The sequence below is a fragment of the Cucurbita maxima genome, unplaced genomic scaffold (assembly GCF_002738345.1).
Source record: "Cucurbita maxima cultivar Rimu unplaced genomic scaffold, Cmax_1.0 Cma_Scf00102, whole genome shotgun sequence".
NCBI classification, from domain to species: domain Eukaryota; kingdom Viridiplantae; phylum Streptophyta; class Magnoliopsida; order Cucurbitales; family Cucurbitaceae; genus Cucurbita; species Cucurbita maxima.
This window is the reverse complement of record NW_019272118.1, coordinates 211,275-219,520: the sequence shown is the minus strand read 5'-3', so window position 1 is coordinate 219,520 and position 8,246 is coordinate 211,275. Positions and strand designations below refer to the sequence as shown.

Sequence of the window (8,246 nt, the reverse complement as noted above, 5' to 3'; positions counted from 1 at the left end):
GTTCGAAGGATGATGATATAAAAAATGGGCCATGCATCATAAACTCATGGGAAGACCGTTGATGGAATCGATGCATTCGAAGCTCCCCTGGATGGGTTGCCAATTAAAGACCTTACGTTTGATGTTGACTCTTTTGAAGAAAAAACCAAACGATCGAACACCTCGAAATGTCGTGGTATCTCTAAGAACTCTATCATACGACCTAAGAGTTGAGGGCTACAGGAACTTTCTCATATGACCTGAGAGTTACATTAGCCGCAATGCATCTCATGGACAATGTAAAACTATGGTAGTGCTCGAAGGTGAATGGTATTAAAAATGGGTCATGAACCATAAACTCATTGGAAGATCGTTGATGGAATCGATGCAATTGACGCTCCCCTAGATGGGTTGCCAATCAAAGACCTAACATTTGATGTTGACTCGTTTGAAGAAAGAGCCACACAATCAAACAGCTCAAAACGTCGCGGTAACTCTAAGAACTTTAACATACATAGGGAAGGACGTGTCGAAGAGTTAGACATTAAGCAAAAGATCATGCTAAAACTCTTTAACGATCTGACAAAAGACTTCAGGACATCTACACCAAATATTCATTGTTGTCCAGCGGTCAGGATATTTGGCTTTCACCCAGCAGGCCTGGGTTTGATTATCGGCAATGGAATATTATTTTCTTATTTCATCTTATTTTACAGTTTCTATCTTTAATTAAACAGACTTTTATGAACTTCGTACCTTTGTTAGAGTTATATTATATATATTTGGTTCAATTTCAACTACTGGGTTGAGGTGATTCAAATGGTTAATGCGATAATCGGACTATTTTCGAGGTCTCTCTTGTTGAACACCATCATGGTTGAGATTAGCACCCAAGTGAGTTTGACAAGGAGACCCGAAAAACTTTACCTACGTTTGAAAGGCACTATAATAGTCAAGGTCAATGGTATTTTAGATTAAAAAGACTTTTATGAACTTTGTACCTTTGTTAATGTTACTTTGAACGTTTATTTGTGTACTTTGTACGTTTATTTGTGTTACTTTGTACCTTTGTTAGTGTTATGTTGTAGACATTTCGTCAAGTTCAACAAGTGGGGTTGAGGTAATTCAAATGGTTAATGTTACTTTATTTGATTTAAATTGTTAATGTGATAATTTAGTTGAACAGTTACCGGTTATTTCCAAGGACTCTCTTCTTGAATGCCAATAAGGCTGAAATGATTGAGATGAGCACCCAAGTGAGTTTGAAAACATTGAAATAAAATCAATAAAATTGAAAAAAATTGGAAAAAAATGAGCCTTATGACACTTCCTTCAACTCGAAGGGCGGTAAACCAAGGATTCCTTCGCCCAAGACCCACGATCCAACTCCCAACATGAAAATGATAAGCTATAGAATCATTCCAAGAACCTCAATGGATGGGTTACAAACTCTCATTACCAATCTCGACAACTGGACGTGTCATCGGCATTAGAAAAACGACAGCATCAGAGCAAGTCATGGGGATAGAAGATCTCGTTGAAGGATGATAGACCAACCATAATCTTCAGCCCAACGAGCCAAGCTTTTGTAGAAGCAAGAACCCTTGTATTAAAGAAATTACCACCTTCTTATACAAAATTTGGATCAACCAAGATATAAAAGCTAGAATTAGATTATGAGATCCAACCATGAGAAGCAAGATTTTGAACCTTTTTCTAAATTGAGTCACTCCAAATCAAACTTGATCAAGGCTTGATTAAATTACTCAGATGCAATCTACCACAAGAATTGCATGAAACTTAGAAACGACAAAGATATGCTCACATTTCTATAAGGGGGAACGTCTCAACTTGAGAGATCAATTTCATTGATCACAAATATGCTTTTACATAATAATTTGTGGGTATTTATAGTCTCCCCACAAAAGAAGTTAGTGACCGTGATTTAATCTCGATCCTTTTAAATCTCCACAGAAGACGAAGCCAATTTGAGCATTACAAACTTTATGAAATTAAAATAATAAATAAAGTTTTCTAACCACTCATGAAATGATGCTTGCAACTTCATCCGCTACTTCAACCGTGCAAATATTTACTTTTGAATCTCCAAATGGTCTTGACTCAAACGATTCAGATTGTAACACATGAAATGATGGTTGAATCTAGCCTATCCAATTTTGTAGATGAAGTATGAATGCTTGTTGAATCTTCTTGGCCTTGGGTTGTGTAATAGGTTCAGTTGGAACACAGTGATTCTTATCATCATCCCCCTCTTCAAAAGGATTCGTCCTCGAATTAGAAAAATCATCACCTACATCAAAAGAACTCAACTCAGCAACATTGAAAGTAGAATGTACACCGTGATTCTTATCATCATCCCCCTCTTCAGGATTCGTCCTCGAATCAGAAAAATCATCACCTATATCAAAAGGACTCAACTTAGCAACATTAAAAGTAGAATATATTGACAATTCTACGGGAAGATCAATTTTATTATTCCATGCAATAAAATGAGTCATTTTACTAAATGTCTTATAGTGCATTTACAGTCAAATAAAGAATTAGGAATCCACATTTTACTAAATGTTTTACTAAATGTCTTATAGTGCATTTATGGTCAAATAATGAATTATCTTTAGTCAAATAAATAATTCATCAGTAAAATTATTTACGCTAATTCATTGAAATTTTAAAACGAAATCATCTCTAAATTTAGATAAGATACTAAGTTATACTACTTGAATCAGGTGTCGTAAAGGTCGAACGAACGAACACGTGACCTTCAAATCTTCAATAGTACGCTCTCCCAACTAAGCTATCCCTTGTAACATTGAAAATGAAAATTCTGGAATTTTAAAAAGAAATAATCACTAAATTTAGATTAAATAGTCAAGTAATTTTAAAAAGAAATAATCACTAATTTTAAATTGAATATTCGGGTTATGCAAGTTAGTCAACTTGAATTAGGTGCAGTGAAAGTGAATCAAACACATGATTTTCAGATCATTACTGACGCTCTCCAAACTGAGCTATCCCCGGTAACATTAAAAATAAAAATTCATCGGTAAAGATATTTTCACTACTTCATTGAGATTTTAAAAAGAAATAATCACTAATTTTAGATTGAATAGTCAGGTTACGCAACTTAGTCAACTTGAATCAGGTGCGGTGAACGTGGATCAAACACGTGACCTTGAATGAAAACTCATTAGCAAAGGTATTTAGGTAATTCATTGATATTTTAAAAAGAAATAATCACTTGAATCAGGTGCAGTGAACGTGGATCAAACACGTGACCTTGAATGAAAACTCATTAGCAAATGTATTTAGGTAATTCATTGATATTTTAAAAAGAAATAATCACTAATTTTAAATTGAATAGTTAGGAGTCAAGTTATGTGACTTGAATCAGGTGCGGTGAAGAAGGTGGATTGAACACATGACCTTTAGATTTTCAGTCTGACACTTTCAAACTGAGTTATCCTCGCTAATATTTGAAAAAAAAATCATAAGTAAAGGTATTTCCGCTAATTCATTATATTTTAAAAAGAAATAATCACTAATTTTAGATTGAATAAATTTATGCAACTTAATGGACTTATGCAACATAAACCAAGTGCGGTGAACGTGAATTAAACATGTAACCTTCAGATATTCAGTCCCAACTGAGTATCCCCGCAAAAATTAAAAATCAAAATTCATGTGTAAAAGTATTTCCTCTAATTCATTATACATTGAAATTTTAAAAATAAATAATAACTAATTTTTTATTGAATAGTTAGCTTATGCAAATGGAAACAGGTGCAGTGAATGTGGAGAGTAAACACGTGACATTCAAATATTTAGTTTGACACTCTCCTAGCTTAAGGTCGCGATTAAGAACATAACAAGAAGTAATATCATAGCTTAAAGTCGCGATTAAGAACCTACTAGTAGGCTACTTACTAAGTTTTACTCACTCCATGTTTATCATTTTCTTTCAAGTAACTAAGAGTTGGTCGTGGATGAGAGCAGACTTTGGAGTGTGGGCCATGGACTAACCTCTGTTTTTAATCTAGTATTTTTTGTTCTTCTTTTGAGTCTGCTTCTCATTTTGTGTTTGTCACGAGTATGTATATGTAACACCCCAAAAATGAAGGAAATTAGCTCCCATAAGAATATGCCACTCATGAAAGACCCAAAGGATAGAAAGGAAAAAAATTAAAGGATTAAGCAAGAACAAGAGACTTAGTCAAGTCAGTACCCTAACAAGTGATTTCAAGGAGTTGAAAGGCCTTTTGAAAAGGATTGGAAAGAAAAAAGTAAATGAAAAGGGCAAAATAGTCATTTTATCAATTATATAAAATCTTACCGAATTTGTAATTCCTTATCTTGAAGGAATCTAAGGATTCAAAATAAGGGGAAAATTATCAAAAAGCGATGAGGAATTTGTAGAAAAATTATGGATTTTTCGAGAAAAATAATAATAAAATATTCGGAAAGTGGCAAATTACCAAAATACCCCTAGAAGAATTGATAATTACAGAAATGCCACTCTAATTAGAATCAGAGCATCTACCGTGACCATCCGAGTAAAATCCTTCGAACTCAAATCTCAACCATTGGATCTCCTCCAAAATTTGATATGATCTAGAACGAACACGCACGGATCATTACATCCAACGACTAGTATTCAAAGCCAAGGTCGATAAGGCTATGATCGGAGTTGATATCTCCAAAAAATTATCCAGAAAGTTCGATCTCTAAATAACGAAGATTCAAGAGCTCTCAATGTCGGTTTAAGCTCCTCCTATAAAGTCTAAAGTATGAGCAACAATACGGAATAAGAATCGAGAAAGGTCAATCCCCCAATCGAAGGCAATAAGCGTTTAGATTATGGGTCTCCTACTCTCAGATTTCTTCCAAATTCGAGATCAATCCTCCACCATTTCTCTTCAAACTTATTTCTACCGTTTCTCAACAAGATTACCCACAAGTTCTATGTAGGAATAAAGTGCTGAAAGTGCCTCGAAACCATTCCTTCCCAATTCAATCCGCCATTGAAGAACTTCAAGAAAAACTTGAAAATCCAATCCGAGGATACATGATGATTCGTCGAGCAAGAATGATTCTAATCAATTTCTGCACCTCCAAGGAATGCTTTCATAGAAGACCACGAAGAAAAATAGCCTCGATAGCGTGCCGAATTGAAGGAAATAGGTTTCGAAATTAAATTTGGGGATAAGAGTCAAATTCTTATCTACGATCTCTTTTCCTTCAAATTAAGGATTCCTCTAGCTTCAGAGGAAGAAGTTGAGTAAACTTAATGAAGGAATCGAGAGCTGAAACATCGTAGAATAAGCTACCCATGAGATCGAAAATCTGGCGTTTTGAGTGAGTTGCATACCGAGAACGTTTTCTGGAAATTAAGGTCCTACACTCAAAGACGTTCCTCCAAACCAATTCCTTTAGCCTTAAGAAAGGATATGGAAGTGGTTCAATGAAGAAATAGAGCCTTGAAACCTCTAAAATCGGCTGCCCAATAAGAAATCCTTTGTTTTATCTCAAGCGATAAATCAGATTTTGGATGAACTTTTGAAGCGAATATCTTAGGCTACGATCCACGAGAAGGTATCAAATCAATCCCTAGCCCTTCCTTGTAACACACATCTTTAAGTTGCAGGAAGAAATCGAGGAGAGAAACTCTGTAAATGTGGATGTTAAAATATTTTTCATCGGTGTCCATCATTAGTTGTGAGTGGCTCTAGCATTGACAATGGTGTTCCTTACTATTTTGTGATTTGTCCAGACCTCGACATACATAATATATATATATATATTCATTTAACTATAACACATATGGTCCATGGAAGAATTATAATGGCTACTACCTAAATTATAACATAAAGTTGATAATTGATGTCCAATTAGCCAACCCTAAATTTGTAATCATTGTGGATTGATTGAAATAACAATGGAAGTAATTTAAACTCCTAGTACCTTAAATGAAGTTGGTCTCTTCTAATAAAACATGAATTTCTCTTTAAATGACGTGTAGGATATATTCTTGATTTACCTTGATATTTCATATTAGTTAAGCTTTTTTCAAAATCACAATTAGACAACAACAAAGATGAACTTGGGTCGGTTTATTATTTTAAATAAAATTTCTTTCTCCAATCCTATTCCTAATAACTCTTCTACTAAATTCATATTATGCTAAGAAACAAATTTTTTACTCGCAAGAAGTAAAATTTGCAACTTTAACTAAAATTTCATCCAAACAAATTTTATGGTTAGAAATTCTAGTGTTCATCCATAATATACAACCACTACCTAAATTATGACCAAAAAAATTTGAAAACATAAGGTGTAGTTGAAAATTACAAAAAACAATCCTCTAAATCCAAGAACTGATTAGTCAATCCTAAAGATAGTAACTAACCTAGAGTAATTGAAGCTCTACATGAAGTAATTTAAAGTTTCAGTTACTTAACCAAAGTTTATCTCGTCTTTAATGAAATATGAGTTGCACTTAAGTTCATGAATAGTTTATAGACTCCAACTCTTAGTACTATTAATGCAATTATATTTCATATGAGTTTATCATAAATCAAACTAAGGTACATTCAATACAACATCATTTTCTTGTCATACGAAGCAAAATAGAAGAATTAAATCAAACAAACTGATGAACTAAGACGAATAAATCCAACCCAACCCAAACTGATTTGTTTGATTCATTTGTTGGGTTGCAATTTATTTGATAACACTTGCATATTAGAACAATTCAATATTACATACCTTACTTACAAGTAAAATACTAGACCATCAACTTTTTGTTTTATAGTCCAACAACCGCTCAAGAAAATAGATTTTAAACTTGAGAGAAAAAAATATATTGAGTAGGTATTAAAAATGTTGCATTTTTTTTAAAGGGCATTTGGTCTAGTGGTATGATTCTCGCTTAGGGTGCGAGAGGTCCCGAGTTCAATTCTCGGAATGCCCCCCTATGTTCAATTCATCAAAAGATGAGCCTCAAAGAATGCAATTCAACGAAGTGTAATATTCTTGCTCTAAATATCATTTTATCTTTTTCACTTTCAATAGGCATGCCTATACAAATCGTACCTTTCAATATTTGCTTTACTTGTGTACTCCACTATATGTGTCTCAAATGGAACTATCAAACTAAAGTTGATCTAAAATATAATAATAATAATTGCTCATGGATTTTATTAACAAAGAAAATAAATGAAATAATGATGATAGATTCCATAAAAAATTTAATATATAGTCCATAATAAGGGCATTTGGTCTAGTATGATTCTTTCTTTGGGTGCAAGAGGTCTCGAGTTCGATTCTCGAAATGCCCTTCCAAAAAAGAAAAAAAAGCACAATTTTTGAAAGAAAAATAAATGAAAAGAAATAGAATAGTTGTAAAATAATTATCAATGGGGCCTAACCCAAAGGAATGCATGGCAATGCACAACTTCAACTAAGAACTATTGAGGCACGAAAAAGAACTTTCAACTAGTATAAATTTCATATATATTGAGGCACGAAAAATATATAGACTAGCAACTAAGAACTTTCAACTATTATAAATTTCATATATATTGAGGCACGAAAAATATATAGACTAGCAACTAAGAACTTTAGATCTACTATAAACGCATTTGGTCTAGTGGTATGATTATTTTTTTGGGTGTAAAGGCCTCAAGTTCGATTCTCAAAATGCCCCCAACAATACTATACCAAAATGAATTAGGCAAGATAATATGATTTAAAATGTGGTTTTTAAACATTGAACCAAGAAGATGAGAATAGAGAATGAAACATAATCTTGGAAGAATAAAGATCGTTTCGAGCCCGACTTCAAAAAGAGCATTACACAAGTTGTTCTATTGTATTCTTTCTAGAAACTTTCCATTATGTTGTCCACTGTCGTCACAATTCTTTTAAGGAAGATGCGCCCAAATAACCGATGAAGAAGTTTCAGAGAGCCATAGGTTCGAATCCTGTCACCTTGATGTGGTATTCTCAGGGGCCGAAGTGCAAAGCCCTATAGCCTATCTGTGGTCAAGAAGGCAGGCGAACCGTGCACACTGAAAAAAAAATGAAGATCTCCTTTTCTATCACACGAATTGTCATTCTTTTGTATTTTGAAACCCCTTACCTTATTAGTCATCAGACAGGTTTTTGGTATAATATATCGAGATAATTATTATGAAAAACCTATTCCACTAGTGTGACTTAGAGACCATTTCTTTGTGGTATCAGTCATG

The 8,246-nt window shown here is 33.6% G+C and overlaps 1 non-coding gene across 1 annotated transcript; it reads left to right on the top strand.

Moving 5' to 3' along the window:
• Positions 1-6,895: 6,895 nt before the first annotated feature.
• Positions 6,896-6,967, top strand: TRNAP-AGG. Its single transcript has one exon. It is a non-coding gene; the product is annotated as a tRNA-Pro (tRNA).
• The last annotated feature ends 1,279 nt before the right edge of the window (positions 6,968-8,246 follow it).